The sequence below is a fragment of the Coturnix japonica genome, chromosome 17 (genome assembly GCF_054131305.1).
Source record: "Coturnix japonica strain WE chromosome 17, WE-NBRP24, whole genome shotgun sequence".
Classification (NCBI taxonomy): domain Eukaryota; kingdom Metazoa; phylum Chordata; class Aves; order Galliformes; family Phasianidae; genus Coturnix; species Coturnix japonica.
This window is the reverse complement of record NC_140679.1, coordinates 3,666,117-3,683,161: the sequence shown is the minus strand read 5'-3', so window position 1 is coordinate 3,683,161 and position 17,045 is coordinate 3,666,117. Positions and strand designations below refer to the sequence as shown.

Below are 17,045 nucleotides of genomic sequence, written 5' to 3'. Positions count from 1 at the left end.
AAAACACACCTGCTTCCGGGCACATTTCATCCCACTGTTAGGCCTTGTAAGAAGCACTATGGCAAGTCCACATGCAGAAAACACTGTCATTCCATTCAGTAATAGAGAAACCATTCTGCCCTTGCTCATGACTCTCGTCCCTGTTTCCTCCTGAACTGGGCAGTGTTTGTAGGCAATGAAAGAAATCCCCATATTCCAGAAAATAAAGACAAATAAGAAATAGGCAGAAAAGCGGCACTAATACTTTGTCACTGGTGGGAATCTCCACAGAATGTGTTGTGCTGAAGGTGTGAGGTTAAGGGATCATCACTCTCAAGATAAAAGTCATAGCATGGAAGATTTAGGGATGGCGTGCTGACTAGAAGGAATAAACAACACTTACCTTGTATCTTATTCATTTTCTCTCTCTTATCATCGGATATCTTATCCTCATCTACAAAGCTCTGAGGTTGTCCAAAGCCTGTTGCCATGAGCTTTGCTAAACGCAGCAGTGCTGTGGCTCAGAGGTATTACACTGGCACATCGCAAAGGAGAACTCCATAACCCAAGTGTAGAGGGAAGAAGAAAGGGGAACTGTTACAATTAATTACCTCCTCTAAATTGGTAACTGTAGGCTTCTTGTCACACACTCGTGCCTTAAAGCAGAACACCACAGATGTTGACAACCATGACAGGGATTTCTGCATACAAGCAACCACACGAGGCTGGGCACACTCTCCTGTCTCTTTGCCATTCCTAGAAAGACCCAAAAGAGCTCAGTGTTCTCTTGCTGTTAGTTTACATCCTCCAAGCATTTCCAAAGGCACGCTGCTCTGTAGAAAAAGCTGAGCTGTCCAGAAAGTTTGTTCAGGAAGAATGCAGCAGTATCAGTGCCCGTCATCCTGGGGGACCTGAATGCATTTGTGAAGAGAACAGGGAAAGTAGAGCTAAGAGAGCAAAAAACCAGGCACTAGCAGTGCTGCCCACAGGGGGCGGGGCTTGAGGCAGGGCCTGTGCCAGAGGGGGGCCTGGCACAGTTAGGGCCAGCTCAGGGCCCAGAGCAGAGGGGGAGCAGGCAGAGGCAGGGCCTTGGGGCCCAGGATGGAGGAGGACCAGGCACAGCTGGGGCCAGCTCAGGGCCCAGACTGGAGAGGGACCCAGCACAGTTGAGGCCACTGCAGGGCCCAGGTGAGAGGGGAACCCAGCACAGTCGGGGCTGCTTTGGGGCCCAGGCTGGAAAGGGGCCTGGCACAGCCAGGGCCTTGTGGCAGCACTCAGACTCTCCAGTTCAACCGTTAACCATAACCTCAAATGGTAACTGTAGTGGAAGGCAGGAGCTGATACAGCTGCTTTACTCTGTTTTAATTTTCCAAAGAATGGTGAAGGACTCGAGCTAGTATCCAAAAAAAGGAATTTCTGAAAAAAAAACCCAACACAAATCTAAACAAAAAATCCCAAATACACTTTTCTGAAGAACAGGATTCACAAAATGTTGCTATGGAGCAGATCTCCAAATAGAGACTCTTTCTCTTAGACAGCCAGCTCTAACATGAGATTAGGGAGGGCAGCAACCAGGCTCTCCCCCTTTTTTGCACATATGAAGTGCTTCCAGCTGTGCTCCACAGCAGAACATCTTTCAATGAAGATTAAAGCCTGTGAAATGAAAGAATCCATTCCTATTTCTTTCACATTTGTGTTCATTGACTTCAGTTCCAACCAGGTGGACTCGCAGTGTCTTGCAAGTGACACCTGGAAGCAGGTACAGACTGGAGACACAGCACCCTCAATGTCCAGGTGAGTAACAGCAGCCAAGGAGGCCTTTGGGCTCTGCAGGGTCCAAGTGTGGAGCATTACACACAGGAACACCTGAGTATAAAGACAGTGGCAGAGCTGTAGAGCTAGCCATAACAGAGAGGCACAGTGGCTCAGTTAATTTCCTGCAGTAACACAGAAAAAAAGAGCCATGAGGGAAATGCAGATGCTTTCTGCCTTCCTCTTTTGTCTCATGCCTTCTGCCCCCATCAGAGGGGAGGAATGAGCTGCACTTCCACAGAGACATTCCCCTCACAGCCACTCACACCTCAGGTGTGGAGGAGCTAGCTGGGGCTGCTGGTGGCAGCTGTGGAACACTGCCATCTGTGGTGCCCCATCCTACCTTTGACACTGTGCAAATGACTGCAAGCAGAGATGTAGCAGAGGGAACACAAAGCATTTAATAGCTTATCAAACAAAGCAATGAGTAATAGAAATGACAGTATTTCCAAAGAAGTGGCAGGGAACTGGGGTTCTGTAGCAGGCTTTAGAGGCTCTGCATGGAACACAGCCCCAGGACACAACCCATCAGCTGCTGGGGCAGCAGCATCCTTGTCAGTGGGGGATGTCGCCAGTGGTGGACAGGGGCAGAGTGAAGCCACACCTTGATGTAGCTCTGCATCTGCTCCTTTCCTGCTCATGTCCAGTCCTTTCATCTATTGCACTTTCGATCTTCTGTCCTTCTTTCTTACCTTTATCCTTTCTTCTTTTCTGCTCTTTTCCTCTTCTTAAGTTGTTTTACCTGTATCTGCTTTTCCCCTCTTCTGTTGTTTTACTGCTCTGGTCTGCATCCGGTGTCTGCACCACAGCTCTAGGTTGGACTTTGTGTTGGGATGGAGAAAGGTTCACAGGGCATAGATTTGTACAAGAAGAGCTCTCGTGCTGTGCCCAACAGGTGATGAAAAGGAGCCCTCAGGACCCAGGACCACAAAGGCAGCTTTTTTTCCCAAAGGCCACAGCGTAAGCTCGTGTAACTGGGAAGGATTCTGTTGTATATCTCCTGGAAGTGCCTTTGAATGAATAATTTTCTGATTTGTTCCCAATTGTTGCTCAGAGGAAATGAGGCTTTTATCCTTGTATCTTTGCAGGAAGACAGAGAGGAGGGAACCTGTCTGGTGAAATGCTCAGGTGCCATTTCCTTCCTTGCACCAACAGCCTGTTTGTGTCTACGCGATGCCAGTTGTCCTCCTGACAGTTTCTACTGATGTTTCCCTGAGACCTTCTGCTAAGCTCTACTGTTTCTGTTTTCTCAAAGCTTTGTTAGGACTAAAAGAGGAGTGGATAACAGATGGAAGGATCTGGCCTTCTGCTGGATGATAGCCACCTGCATGTCATGTTCCTGCTTTCTCTTTTCCACAGGTGGCATTGTGCTTCCCAAGGAGCATATGGACCTTTTAGATGGGAGTGCACAGCAATGATCCAACAGGGTCTCAGCTTCCTTCCTGCTCTGCACCTGAGTGAGGGACACCGTGACCTGCTTAGGAGGCAAGATGTCATGTCAGGGAGGTGCGTTTTCCTTGTTTTTTTTTTGTCATCTGTGCTTTGCTGTGCTGTGATATTTTTTTGCGTTGCAGTGCTATGGTTTTCTTTCCTATTTGGTGTTTTCTATGTCTTATTCATTTATTTATTTTTATAATTTTTTTCTTGTCTTTCCTTCTTTTGACTTGAAGGGGTGGAGCCTGGCTGCACCTCTCTTACAGCTCATTTCAGGGGGCTGACTGCCCTTGGGTGGGATTTTTTTCTGTTGATTTCTCCTCTGTGGAGTTTGTTCTGTGCACTTCCATCCTCAGAGGTGGGTGAGCCATTCTTTCCTTGCCTTTGTAATATTGTGCTAGTCTTTCTGCTGCTACAGATAGTATGTGGTTGTTTTTTCTGGTTTGTTTTTTTTTTTTTCTGGGTTTTTTTATACTTAGATTCCCTGGTCTTTGGCTTGCTTTTTTCTTTATTTTTCTTTGTATTGCTTTTTTTTTTTTTTTTTTTTTTTTTCCTTAATTTGCTGTGTCATGTTCTCCTTTATGGTGACATTTGCAAGAGACTGTGAATTCTCCTGGTTCAAACTGCAGTCGGCTTCATCAAATGTGTAAGAAATATATAAGGGCTGCTGAGGCCAGGCTAGATTTCCATTTCTTTATGAACTGGGGTGTTGCTGCGGATGCGTTTATCTCCTGTTTTGTCTCTTGTGCTTGTTCAAGAATTTTAGAACATACTATGTCAGTGTTTGTTTCTATCCTGCTTTCTCTTCTCTCTGGCAGGTCAGCTCATGCTAGAAGTTGATGGCATCACTGTATGAATCGAGGTCAGTTTAGGAGCAGCTGCTGGTGGAAGGAATCAAGTCCAGGCTAATAAATGGAAGCATCTCCTGGTAAGGTGTCAGAGGCGGCAGTAATGATGTCTGTCATCGTAAAAACCAGAGGGCAGGCTCATCCAAGTTCTTGCTGGCTGATGTTTGGGAGTATCTTGTTTTCCAGCTGAAAGATAAGAAAGCTAAACATGCTGAGCCGTTACAGCTTGAGCTGAAGTTGTGAATGTGCTCCCGGATGTTTCCTTTAGTGGTAAATCATGTTCTGGCACTGTGGTAGTCCTATCTCTGTCATGATTTGGAGCACAGTGTCTGGTTGCGAGCCTTGTGTGCCTGTTTCCATGAACCTTGCTTTCTTTCTGTCTTCAGAGTAAGTGCAGGGTGCTTCCTTGCTTTTGGTGGATTCATCCAGGAGGCTGTCAGAAGGCCAATTGCAGTATTCATAACACAGAGGGACACAATGGGAATGGACTGTTGTTACCACCAGGCAAAAGTTTCTTATGTCATGAACAATATAAACAAAATTCTTACTTCTGGCCTGGCCCTGAGCTGCTGCAGCTTAAAGGCTGTTTGCTTTTGGGTGGCCCTTCGTGGAATTACCTGATGAATTTTCCCCCAATTTTTTAATGGCATTTTTAATGGCACTCATAGCTACTAAATTTGGGAGAGGAGTTAGATAAGGTTAGGGTAAGCTGCTTCTTTTTTTTTCTATTCTCCTAGGTGACTGTATTTTCTGCCAGTGCTGTGCTAGCTCTGTAACCGGGGATGGTCCTAATGCTCATGAAAAGGCTCTACTGGCAGCACAGAATTTGACCATTGGGCTGCCTGCTGGATTAATTTCTGTAGATTGAACAAACCATCTCAAAAAGCATACAATCAGTTTATTTTTTGAAAGGCTGTCAGCTTTTGAGGTCGCTGAGAAGTCTTGGTTTATCAGTCACTAGCAGCTTGCTGGAGCTTGAAGTAGTTGAATCGTCCCTTACAGAGCTGTTAAATAAAACCTTCTAATTACTTTGGCATTGTAGCTCTGAGCTAGGCTATACCGCTGGTGTGTGTGCCTGTGCTGCAGATGCCATCCTTCCTCATCCTTCTCCTCCTCCTTGGCAGAAGGTATCACCATCAGCTTTCTACCTCACCCAGCAGTTGTTCTCTGAGCAGAGACTTGGTCGCTTCCCAGTTTCTCTGTGGCACCCCCCTAGGCTGTTAGTTCTCTCTTTTTCTATTGGTGTTCTGTGTAGTCTTCAGTTTGCCCTTAGATGCCAGGCCACTTGAAAAGAGTTTTCAAATCATATCCATCCTGATTTCTTTACGTGTTGTCCTTTTTAAAAACAAACAAACAAACAAAAAATCAGCAACAACAACAACAAAAACCAAGAGGAATACTCTGGAATTTTCTATAGCAATCACCATTTCAGACTTGTCCATTATTCCTTTTGAGGCTGTTCTCTAATTTATTTAGTTCAAGATCAGTCCCCGTCCTTTGTTCTCCCTGCTTTTCTGTCCTGTCTGTATTTATTTGTTTTTCTCTTCAGCCTGCTTTCCTTCCAGTGCTGACAGTCATGGGGAACTCCTAGTTGTGTCAAGGAAAATGAATGCCACAGCACACATTCCTTCTTGATGTATAGCGGGTGCTGGTGATAGCAGAGCCCCTGTTCTCTGTGAGCAACTTGTGCTTAGCCTGCATTCGTTGATCTCTGATCTGCTAACCTTGTGAGAAGATGAAACAGAGCATCCAGCTACTTCACTGGGATTGTGGTTTGCACTGCTTTGACTTTAGTCCTGCAGGCCAGTGATGGACAAGGCAGAGGTGTTGGGATACTGAGAGAAGTGTTTGTGTTTGGAACTCTGCATTTTTTTATTTTTATTTTTTTCTTAACCATCACTGGGGACTGCTTCAGTTTAGCAGAGGAGCCTTAGTGGCGTGGTTGCCTCAGGTGTACCTGATCTCATGATGGTATGTGGCCTTTTGGCAGAGTTTGGGAACTGACCCCTCAAAACAGTGTTTAGAACTAGTTGCAGGTGATAGCAAGGCTAATCCAGTAAGGTTTTGATGAATCTGTCACAGAAGAGTTACCTGTCCTTATGAGCATGGCTGGTGTGTGGTGTATGTTGCTGCGACCTTCCTCCTTCTGTGTTTGATGAAGTAGATGCTTTTTGGTAGGGACGTTAAGGCTTTGGATGTGATAAGTTGGAATCCTATTGTGAGCCCAAATTCAGCAAACAGTTACTGCTTAACAGGGGCCTCAGGCATATGTTTTAAGTTTCTCTGTTTCCTGTAGGACTTAAAAACATGTTTATAGCTTTGCGGAGTATATATGGCACAAGGTGTGCTTGAGTATCTTGTGTTCTCTTTGGCAAGGACGTAATAAAAACCAGTCCTGGATGTTTGGTGAGGGAGCAGTGTTGAGAGGGGCGAGCCAAGTGGTGGTAGGAGTCCTGAGCCACCTAGTTTCTGTGCCTCTGTGTGGAGCTTTGTGCTTTGGAAATGCCCAGATTAGCTTTGGCTAAGCCTCTGAGCTTCTGGATGCTTCTCATAACCAGCTCAAACCTCTCAAAAGCTTGAGGATTGTCCATCGCTAATTTTCAAATGAATTGCATGGGGAAATGAAGATAAAAACCAAAACCCTCAAGTAGAAGTACTTGTTATTTTAAGAATAGAAAGGATAATGAATATGCCAGTAGTGTTTGATTGTTATGGAGGAGCACAAAGTAGTGGCCAGGAGATAGGAGAAATAAGGAGGAATGTCTCTTGGTTCTTTTCTCTAGGATCTTCAGGAACTGTTGATAAACGTAAAGATGGGTAATACACACATAAAGAATGATAGTGGTTTTAAGGGTTGGAAAAATATTGTGAAGCACCCGTGTTTCGCCCCAGATTAAAAGATTTGGAACTCTCCCAGAGTAGAGAACAGTTTGTCTGATTTCCATTTTGCTGAGCAGTTCAGGCCATCAGAGAGGACTTGCTGGCCTCTGGAAAAAGGGAGAGTGTGAAGGAGAGGAGGAAATAAAGATGTTAAGATCTGTGAAGAAGGATGAATGGCAATGGTTGTTTGTCACCTTACTGCCCTTCTTGTCTCCCTAGAGCCCAGCTGACTTCCTGGGATTGCTGAATAGCTGCCTCTCGCTGCCTTTTGCTGCCTCCTACCTATCAGACTAAAAACCAGTGGTGTAAAACTGAGTGTGAATTTAGTGGGGTAAGTCCTTGAGTAATCGTTATTTCCGTAAAAGGCATTGGATGTCTCAGGATGGAAGTCCAGGTACCTGCCCAAGTGTATTACAGCAGTCATGGAATTTCTATTTCAGAGACTTTTTCAAAGCCCTTCAGATGGAAAGGCAAAGGGATGTGCAACTTTGGAGTAGTAAATGGTGCATATCAAAATGTAAAGAGGGCTAATTAATGTAAACAGACTCCAGTCATGTCGGTGTATAGCTTTCTTTAGGAGGGTACTCAGGAATTCTTTTCTGACAATGAGTGATAGTGTCCCAACTCCAGGTGCGTGCTCAGCTTGGAAATGCATGCACATAGCTTTTGCTTGGCCAGCTGCTTTGAATGCATCGCACTACATCATCTTGTCTTGACCTCTTTGCTCCCTCCATCAAAAGTTTTGCTCGGTCTAGACTCGTTGCAGGTGCTCACTGTGTTATCTTGACCCACGTGAGATCAATACAGAGATGAATACAGAAAATTAAGTAGGGTTGTGCAGCACTAATTTGAACGTCTTAGGGGAATGATCGTGCTTAGGATAGGGTATCTTCCACACTGCTGATTGTCATCGTCGCCCACCCTTTGTGGGACTCAGACTTGTAGAACTAGCTCTTTGAAGAGAGGGCTCCCAAGGTATTAACCCATGTAAACTTCAGAGTACCAGGTTGTGTGATGGCATTTATGGGGCAGAGCCCACAGGGAATGTGCCTCTGTGTCACTCAGTCTTGTGATGACACAGCGCCCGCTGCAGCCTGGGGTCAGTGGGACTGCAGGCACAGCGGCATGGAAGCTGAGCCAGCCACAGCCTGGTGCGTGCTGTGCAAGTTGCCCTGCCTGGTGCTGGGCTTAGTGCTGCCCTGTGCTGATGAAGGCAGCCTCGGAGTGGTGTGGGGCAGCACTTTTTGCAGCTCCCTGCCAATCAGGACCCCGACCAGCAGCAGGTTACTTGTGTGAGCAGGGGCGTGGGGGGGAGCCCATTTCACTTGCTGTTACAGCCTCAGAGAAATGTGGTTATTTTTAAAATGAAGCTTCTGACTGCCGGAGGACTCGTGTCATTCTCACATCCCACTTTAGTGGATCCTGTCATGTGACTTGAAAGCACAGGCTGAGAGTGCAGGCTTATTGGATTTCATTTGATCTTTCCTGACGACAGGAACCAATGGGTGGCTTCCAGAATAGTTCAAGATGTCTCTGTTAAGAGCGAGTTTTACTACACGTAACTGGAACACCAAGCTCTTGATATTGTGCTGGTGATTAAAGCATTCTTTCCAATCAGCTGAAGAAATAGGCTTAGGAACACAGAGCATAATTCCTAGCTGCAGTAGATGATAGTGTAGCTTGAAGAAGTGTTCCCGTGGCGGCTCAGGTAGTTTAGATCTTAGTAGCATCTGGTAGTCTAAAGTGTGACTAATTCAGCTGATGTACTTCTCTTTGTATTTTTGGCTCTTCATTGTTGGTGGGTAATTTCAGCAACCAGCCCAGCAAAGACTACTGGTTGGCAGATAGGCTTCTGTACTTAGCCTTGGAAGGCAGAAGGATGCAGAGAGTAACATTTTGCAGAGTGCAGAGTGATTATAGAAACTGCAGAAGGTCAGCTTTGATAGGGATCATAGAGTCATAGAATTGCTCAGGTTGGAAAAGACCTTAAAGATGGTCAAGTCCAACCATAACCTGACCAAACGTACCCTAAACCTGACAACCTGCTGCCAAATCATGTCCCTGAGCACCACATCCAAATGGTTCTTAAACACATGCAGGGGTGGTGACTCAACCACCTGCTTGGTTTTTCCTTTGAGGAGCAAGCTGTCAGAGATGTCACTGCAGGAGCTGGTGCGGAAGCTGGACAGAGGTGTGTACTTGGTTTTCAAGAAGTTGCAGGGCCTAAGAATCTGCCTGGAGAAAGTGATTGTGGGGAAGCCAGAGACACTGCAAGTTCCATCACAGCTGCCACAAGGACTGTGGTGTTAAATCTCATAGAATCATAGAATTGCTCAGGTTGGAAAAGGCATTAAGGATCATCAAGTCCACCCACAACCTAACCGTACTAGCCTAACTCTAACAGCCCTCCACTACACTTTGTCTCTGAGCACCCCATCAAAATGATTTTGATGATACCTTTTGCATACCCCTTTTACCTTTGCCTTTTCTTCTATGTCACTTACCTTTTGCCTTTCCTCTGTTGAATTTGCCCTCAGGTTTTTGCTTTTCGCACTGCCATTTGCTTTTGCCCTTTGCCTTTGAATTTTGCATTTTGCTTTTGGTGTTTTCCTTTTGTCCTATGTCATTTGCCGTTTTCCTTTACCTTTGGCATTAGCTTTTTCACTTTACCTTTTGCATTTCCCTTTTGCCTTTGTCTTTTGTCCTCTGCAATTTTCCTTTTGCCTTTGCCTTTTGCTTTTTCTTTTGCCTTTGTTGTTATGCACTGTCTTTAGCCATAGCCATTTGCATTGACAAGTTGCCTTTGCATTTTCAGTTTTCCTTTTGGCTTTTGCCTTTGCCTTCTCTCCTGTGCCATTTGCCTTTTTCCTTTGCTTTGTCATTTTGCCATTTTCAGTTCCCTTTTGCCTTTGCCTTTTGTACTAACTGTCCCACTTAGCTTTTGCCTTTGCCTTTTGGAATCTGCCACTTACCTTTTGTCTGTGCATTTTTCTTTTGCCTTTCGCCTTTTCCTTTATGCTTTGTCTTTTGCTCTTTCCATTAGCTTTTACCCGTTGTCTTTGCATTTTCAGTTTTTATTTTGTCATTTCCCGTTGCCTTCTGTCGTATGCAATTTGCCTTTTCCTTTACTCTTTCAATTTTCCTTTTTCATTTCCCTATTGCCTTGGCCTTTTGATCTATGCCACGTACCATTTTCCTTTTGTTTATTGCCTTTTACCTATTGCATTTTACATTTGTCTTTGCCTTTTGCATACATATTACATTTTCCCGTTGGCCTTGGTGGGTGCATCTGCCCTTGTGTTTTGTATTTTCCCTTTGCCTTTTGCCTCAGCCCTTGGCTTTTGACCTTCCGTTTGCCCGTTGCCTTTTTCTTTTGCCCTTGCCTTATAGCTTTGCCGTTGCATTTTGTCTTTTCCCTCTGCCATTTGCTTTGGCCTGTTGCATTTGCCTGTTGCCTTTGCCTTTGGCAGTTTGCTTTTGCTTTTGCCTTTGCCTTTGCCTTGTGTCCTATGCCATTTTGTTTTGCCATTGCCTTTACCGTTGCCTTTTGCCCTTTTTATTTTTCATGTCTTGCTTTGCTGCTCTGTCTATGTTGCCATGGATTGCTTTTGAGTTTTGGTTTTTTTTTTTCATATCTGTGGATTCCTTTATTTTTTTTTCCTTTTCCAGTCTTGGCATTCTTTTATCCTTCACTATGCGGTATTCCTTTTTGTTACTCAGTATTTCAAGCCATTTTGCTTTCTTTACCTTGGCTTCTTAGTTCTTCAGCTTTCATTTCTCTTTTTTGTTTTATCTTTGCTCTTTAGTTTTTCTTTTGAATCTTTACCTGCCCTTGTTTTTGAGTGTTCTTTGTTTCTTTCCAGTGCTCAGCACTGGTGAGCTTTTTTATTGTTTCTTTGATATGGACTCTTTGCTTTGACATGATCTTGTGTTCAGGTGATTTGCTTTACTCTTGCATTTCTAGACCTTTTTTTGCTTTGCTCTGTTTTCCTTCCATGTTTCGTTTTCCCCTGTTTGATTTTTTATAGTGCTCCTTTTACTTTACTTTCCATGGTCCTTGTTTCATTATTGTTGCCTCTTTGTCTTTCCTGTTCCTTTATTTTCCTTAGTGATTTTTGATATTGTTTTTCTTTCGTTTCCTCTTTGTGTGTCCTGCCATTCTGTCTCCTGCCAGTATGTGTTTCCTGCTATTGCGTGTTTGTCTCCTGCCAGTGTGTTTTTTCTTTCTGTCTTATAATACTTCTCTGTTTACTCTCATGGCTGCTTAAATCCATCCCTTACCTCCTTCTTGGCATGACTGCAGATGCTTTGCATTCCTACAAAGATATGTTTTGTTCTAAATGTCATCCGGAGACCCAATCTGGGCTTGTCACCCTGATGTAGCATCTCTGGTTGAGGCAGCAGCATGCCCTGTAGCTACCCATTCCTCCTCCCTGGCATGGATGTATTACTTTTTGTGTCCTCGAGACTCTGTTTGCATGTCTGCATTCTGTCTTTGATACTACTTTTCCCTAGTGCTTTCCCTTCGTACATTTCCTCAGAGTTTTTCCTCATTGATTTTTCTTAGTGTTGTTGCTTATTGTTTTTCCGTACTGTTGTGTTTTTTTTATTTTATTTTTTCTTTTTTTTTTTTGTTTGTGTTTGTTACCTGCCAGTGTATGCCTCCGGTCAGTTCGTGTCTCCTGCCAGTGCTTGTGTCCTGCTACTTTATGTTTCCTGCCTGTGTTCCTCTCCTTCCAGTCTGTTTTTTTTTTTTCTTTCTTTCTTTCTCTCTTTTCTTTTTCTTTTCCTCTTGTCACTTCTGAGATTCATTTCCCAGTATCTAGCCTTACCTTCTCTGGTGGAGGTAGCAGCATGCCCTGTAGCTACCTATTCCTCTTCCCTTGTATTGTTGGTGATATCTTAGCCTTTTTCTGGCTCTGTTGTCATCTCTGCATCACCATGGGAGTGCATTCTTTTCCTTATCCTTTGTTTGATCTGTATTCCTTTGTTTGTTTCAGTTGTTGTTGAATTGTTATTTTGTTGTTGTTGTTTTTTACTTATGCTGTTTTTTTCATTTCTCTTAATCTCTGAATTTTATCTCGTTATCACTTAGCCTAATTTATAGCCTGCAGTTCTTTTCCCCGTGTCACGTTCAGGTTTGGAACCAGTCAGCCTGGGGTTACACCTCCCCATGTTGCATCTTTGTTGTTGCTAGGGAAAAGGAGTGGTTCCTTTTCTACAAGATACTCTGAAAACATCTGTACTAAATGCACGGGGTTTGATTTTGGTTGGGGAAAACAAACTGCTTCCCGTCTTACTCCCCCGTCACTTCCTTGGAGCCTTTCCTACTGCTTGCATTTGCAGTTCGTCTTGTAGACATGTAGTTAGATAAGAGCATCTCTGCTTTCCTCGTCCCTTTCCAGCTTGCCCTGATTCTTCTGCTGCTGTCCTGCCTCTTCTGCTTCTTTCTCTGGTTCTCCTTGTTAAATAAATTGCAGCCCAACCTTCAAAAAGGAAAGAAGAATTTAACTGCAGTGACCCATGTCCTTATCCCACTGTGGTCTGTGCTGAAATGGCTATTGACTGAATTGGGAACAAGGCTGCCTTCCCCCTGCTTTCACATAGCCTCTCTATGGCATACAATAAGTGGGGTTTCACAGGTTGCGTGAGGAGCAGCCAGGTCCAAACCTTCCCTCCTTGTCAATGCAGTGGCTGGGGAGGTTTCAAAGCTCCTTGGAGCCAGGGAGCTCTTTGGTGGAGCTGACGGAGGAAGGTCCCACCTCCATCAGGGGAAATAAGAAGGAACTCTGCCATGCAAAATAAGGAATAACATACCAAGTGGGGATTGTACAGTGAAGCAGGAAACTGATGCTCTGTTGGAATATGGAATAAAGGGGGACTAAAAGAGGGAAACTTAAAGCTAGTTTATAGAAACAAGTAAAGGATAGTTAAATTTTACAAGTAAAAGAAACAAGGGGCATAGGAGAGCAAAGAGGATGCAGCTAAGGAGTGAGACCTCACGGACGACATCAGGCAAGGAGGAGAATAACTACTTGTAAACTACCAGAAGAGGAGTTTCATCCCCCTGATAAGAACAAGAGGGGGTCTTCATGCTAAAGACCTACTGAATATGTTTCAGAATTCCGAGAACTACTGACTATGTATTAGAATTCTGAGAAATCATTGACTATGTATTAGATGTACCTATATCTGTGTCACGATTTTACAAGTTGGTGTGCAAGTTTGGTGGAGCTATCCCCCTTGCACCCGGCACTGGAATAAACATACCTGCTTTATAACCCATCTCTGGATTATAGAGTTTTATTCCGCAAGTCAGGATGAAATGCATTCATTTGGCTATGGCTTTTTGGATGCAGCACTGCTCAGTAGCCCTGGGCTGTGGGAGCACTGACATGATGCAGCGGGATGCCACTGGGATGCAGGGACAATTCCTGCTTTTCCGCAACCCAAACTCAGGTCTTGTGGAGGCCCCGGAAGGAAGAGTGCAGTGCTGTGCAGTGTTACTGGGCTGGGGATGAAGGCTGAGGATGACTCATCCCCACTCAAGGGAAGTGCTGTGTGTGGCTGGTCTCATGCGTGTGCCATGGACTCTTTCCTTACCGGAACACACAGGAGTTTTGAGGCACAGCACTGAATGACTGTGCTGGGTTTTCCAGAGCCCCCAGGGCTTTGGGGACATTACTGCCACCATGTTGCTGTGCCCTGGCTGCTGGTGGGTCTCAGTTCATTGCTGTCCCTTTACCCCCCACCGCTGCCATCCCTAGAATTGATCCCTAGCTTGATGCCTTGTTCCATCCTCTTCCTGGTGACTCTTTAGAATTGATCCCTAGCTTGATGCCTTGTTCCATCCTCTTCCTGGTGACTCTTTAGGACAAATAGGGACAGAGCCACTGGTGTCTCCCCGCCTTGTAGGCCTGGGGATTGTCCTGAGTACCCAGCATCACTCTGCTGATGAGAACCAGTTTCTAGGGTCTGTCCCCTGTCCTCAGCTTGGCTGGGGTCCACCCGTATGGAATCACCTGTAAATAAGGGATAATAGGGACAGCAGCAGGACTGGGGGCTGCTGCAGCACCCATGTGCATCCAACCCCTCAGCATCACATAGGAGACCCCCTCTACTTGCTCAGTGAAGAAATAGCCCCCCCCCCCCCCAAAAAAAAAATCCCCGAGTGACTCATTTGGGGCTAAAAAGGCAGCAAAAAGCAGAAGCTTGGGAAGTGTGGGAGGGGCATGGGAGGCCTTTGCTCCTGTCCCCATTTGGGGTAAGAAAAGGGGCTAAAGGGTTGCAGAGTGGGACCCCCTCAGCTGTCTGCCCCCAGAAGCTGGAGGGGGAGGAAAGGAGAGGGAGAAGTGGAAGATGAGGGGGGAAATGAGGACACTTTGAGTTTGACAAAAAGCCTTTCATTCCAGGAAAGAAACGCTTGGCTTTGACTCAGCAGCACTCAGAGCAAAAGCCATCCCCGTGCCCGCTGTGACATCCTGCCAAACTTCTGCCCTGCAGCGCTTGGCTCACCTTGTTGCCTCTGTTTCCCCTCGTGCGACGTGCAGTGGTGCCACCCCCAGCCATCCTCAGGACCCACAGTGAGTCTGTTGGTGGCCAGTGTGTCACTGAGTGACAGCATCAGGTGGGAATGCATCAACATAGAGCCAGGGGAGAGCAGAGCAGCGCTGGGGTGGGGGGAAGTCAGCCCCAAGGGGAAAGTCTCCCCCGTGAAAAAAGTGGGTCATTTAATACCTTGCGTGAGATGCTGGAGAACAGGAAATGAATGAGCTTAATATGTGCCACCTGGGTACTTCCTGAACGTCCTCCAACACCACAAGTGCTGTCCAGAGCTCTCCAGTGTCCGCTCGTGCTCCTTGCAGTTCCCCAGTAAGCTCCCATTGCTTCCCAGTATTGTCTAGACTCTCTTTGTGCAAACTCTGTATCCCCCAGTACTGCCTGGAGCCACCACAGTGCTGTCTGCGTCCTTCAATAGCCTCCCAGTGGCACCAGTACTGCCCAGTGCCCCCAGTTAACACAGCCATTGTACAGTACATGACCATCTCCTTCCACGAGAACAACACAAGGCCACAGAGACGTTGACAGCAACGATGGTGCTGGAGACATTCAGTCTGGAGGAGCTGCAGCTCTTGGTTCACTGCAACCACTCCAGCATCCCCAGAGGTGGGCATGGAGGTCTGGGTGGCCTTTGGTGCTGCAGGAATGACTGCAGGCAGAGATGTACCCAAGTGAGCACCAAACAATTAACACATTAACAGTCTAAACAGTAAAGAAATGACAATATTCCCAACCATTTCCAGGTAAAGGCAGAAATCTTCCTTTTACACTTTGTACCTATTAAACAAAGAAACAAACACGTGCTGAAATCACAAGTGATAACCTTGCTGCCAGTACTGGTTGACCTGAGTGATCTCTCCAGAGGTGCTTTGAAGTGGTTGTTCCCTTGGCAGAGGAGAGAAGTAAGCTTCGTGCTTGGGTACTTAAAATAAAGTTCAGTGTTCTGGGTCTTCCAGTGCGCCTGCCTGGGGAAGCAAGCAATTCTTTGGGAGAAACCATCACATTTCTCTTTCATTTGACAGAACTCGGTGCAGTATCAGCTTAATGTGAACACTGAGGTCCATCTGCAATTATTTTAGAGAGTTTTGTGCCACACAACCCGACTGTTTCATCTTGCTTCAGATGGAATGGCTGACTTCCTGACTGGCATCCTCACTCGAGCAGAGAGCCACTTGGGCTCCTGTCCCCGTGACCTGGATGCTGAAAAGAAGCTGTGGGACTCAGCCAGGAGGGATCTGTCATTTCATTTGCTGGGAGGAACCAGCAGGCCTACCTTGCCAGTGTCCAGAGTGCCTGCCTCATTTTTGGCCAAAGTCAGCAGTAGATGGACTCAGAGCTCTGTGCATGTGCCTCTTCACTGTCCTGCTTGGCTGGTGGCACTCAGGGGGGATTTTGTGAGGTGAGGTCTCTGCTGGGCGATTCAAGCCCAACACATTTGAAGTTGAGTGGCAGACAGTATGTATTTTGATTTCCAGGCTTGTGACTTGGTCACAGGGACTGGCAAGTAGGATGGAGAGGGCTCTCTGGAGATTTTGCCCTGTTGCTGCACATTGCTGCCAGCACCACAGCAGGAGGCAGATGGCCATACATCAGTGGTGGGATGCACAGAGAATGAACACCTGCCTGCCCATCAATAATTCCCCAGAGACCACAGTCTGCAACTAAGGAGACAGAGTGACAGAAAGCATGCTGTAGGTTTGCAGTCCACTTTATGTCTAGCACTTAGAGGTATGTTTTGTCTGAACTGTCTGATACTTTGGTCAGTTAGTGCTACAGAACAGAAGCAGACAGTGACTTCTGTATGGGCAATTGATTCTAACAAAGAGAAAAGCACTGCAGGAAGCCTTACCTCCACCTGCAGAGAAATCAGTTCCCAGCCCTATGTCAGTTCAGTTAAGCATCACTGCTCCTTCCCCAAGGAGGATCCTCTATGAAATGCAACAGGACAAAATGTGAACCTTTCACAATGTATCAATCCTTTCAAACCAAGGCATCTAGCATCTCAAAATGACTACTGCTCGACTACCAGGTCGTTTCAGATCACATAGGCTTCAACATCTGGGAAGCCTCTGTTATTAAAGGAGAAAAGGGCTCATGCACTTGAATAAGGGCCACAACTTTGGGGACAGCAGCTACTCCCATTCTTTTCCATCTAAAGCTGTAATTTAGCTTTCACTGCATCTACTTCATGCAGCCATTCATTAGTTCTGCAGTGCACTGAATGGTGCAAAGACTGTGGATCAAGGGAACCAATCTAACCAGTCCTTAATTTCCTGATGAGAAATCTCTCTCAGTCTCTTGGAATAGCACTGATCACTTGGAGCACATTAAAGTAAAGCACCCAGGAAAAAGGTGGCAAAAGTTGAATCACAGCGCCGCCTGCTGGAGACCGACATCTCGAGGGAAGCAGGATGGATGTTGCAGCCAAATGTGCTCCTCCACCACTGGTTTTCTGAGACGTACCCGTGAGCACCACACATTTGTACGGTCTGTCTGTCCGTAGAGCTACAAAGGCAGAAGCAGAACATCTAT

The 17,045-nt window shown here is 45.8% G+C and overlaps 1 long non-coding RNA gene across 3 annotated transcripts; it reads left to right on the top strand.

Annotated features, from left to right (window-relative positions):
* Positions 1–812: 812 nt before the first annotated feature.
* Positions 813–15,191, top strand: LOC146758063 (uncharacterized). 3 transcript variants are annotated; one of them, XR_014935256.1, is made up of 6 exons: positions 813–1,167; positions 1,690–2,919; positions 3,151–3,297; positions 4,044–4,153; positions 7,173–7,284; positions 14,366–15,191. It is a non-coding gene; the product is annotated as an uncharacterized LOC146758063 (long non-coding RNA). The 3 variants fall into 3 exon arrangements; XR_014935255.1 differs by lacking the exon at positions 14,366–15,191 and having other exon boundaries at positions 827–1,167; positions 1,690–1,773; positions 2,880–2,919; positions 7,173–13,238; XR_014935254.1 differs by lacking the exon at positions 14,366–15,191 and having other exon boundaries at positions 7,173–13,238.
* Positions 15,192–17,045: the final 1,854 nt, after the last annotated feature.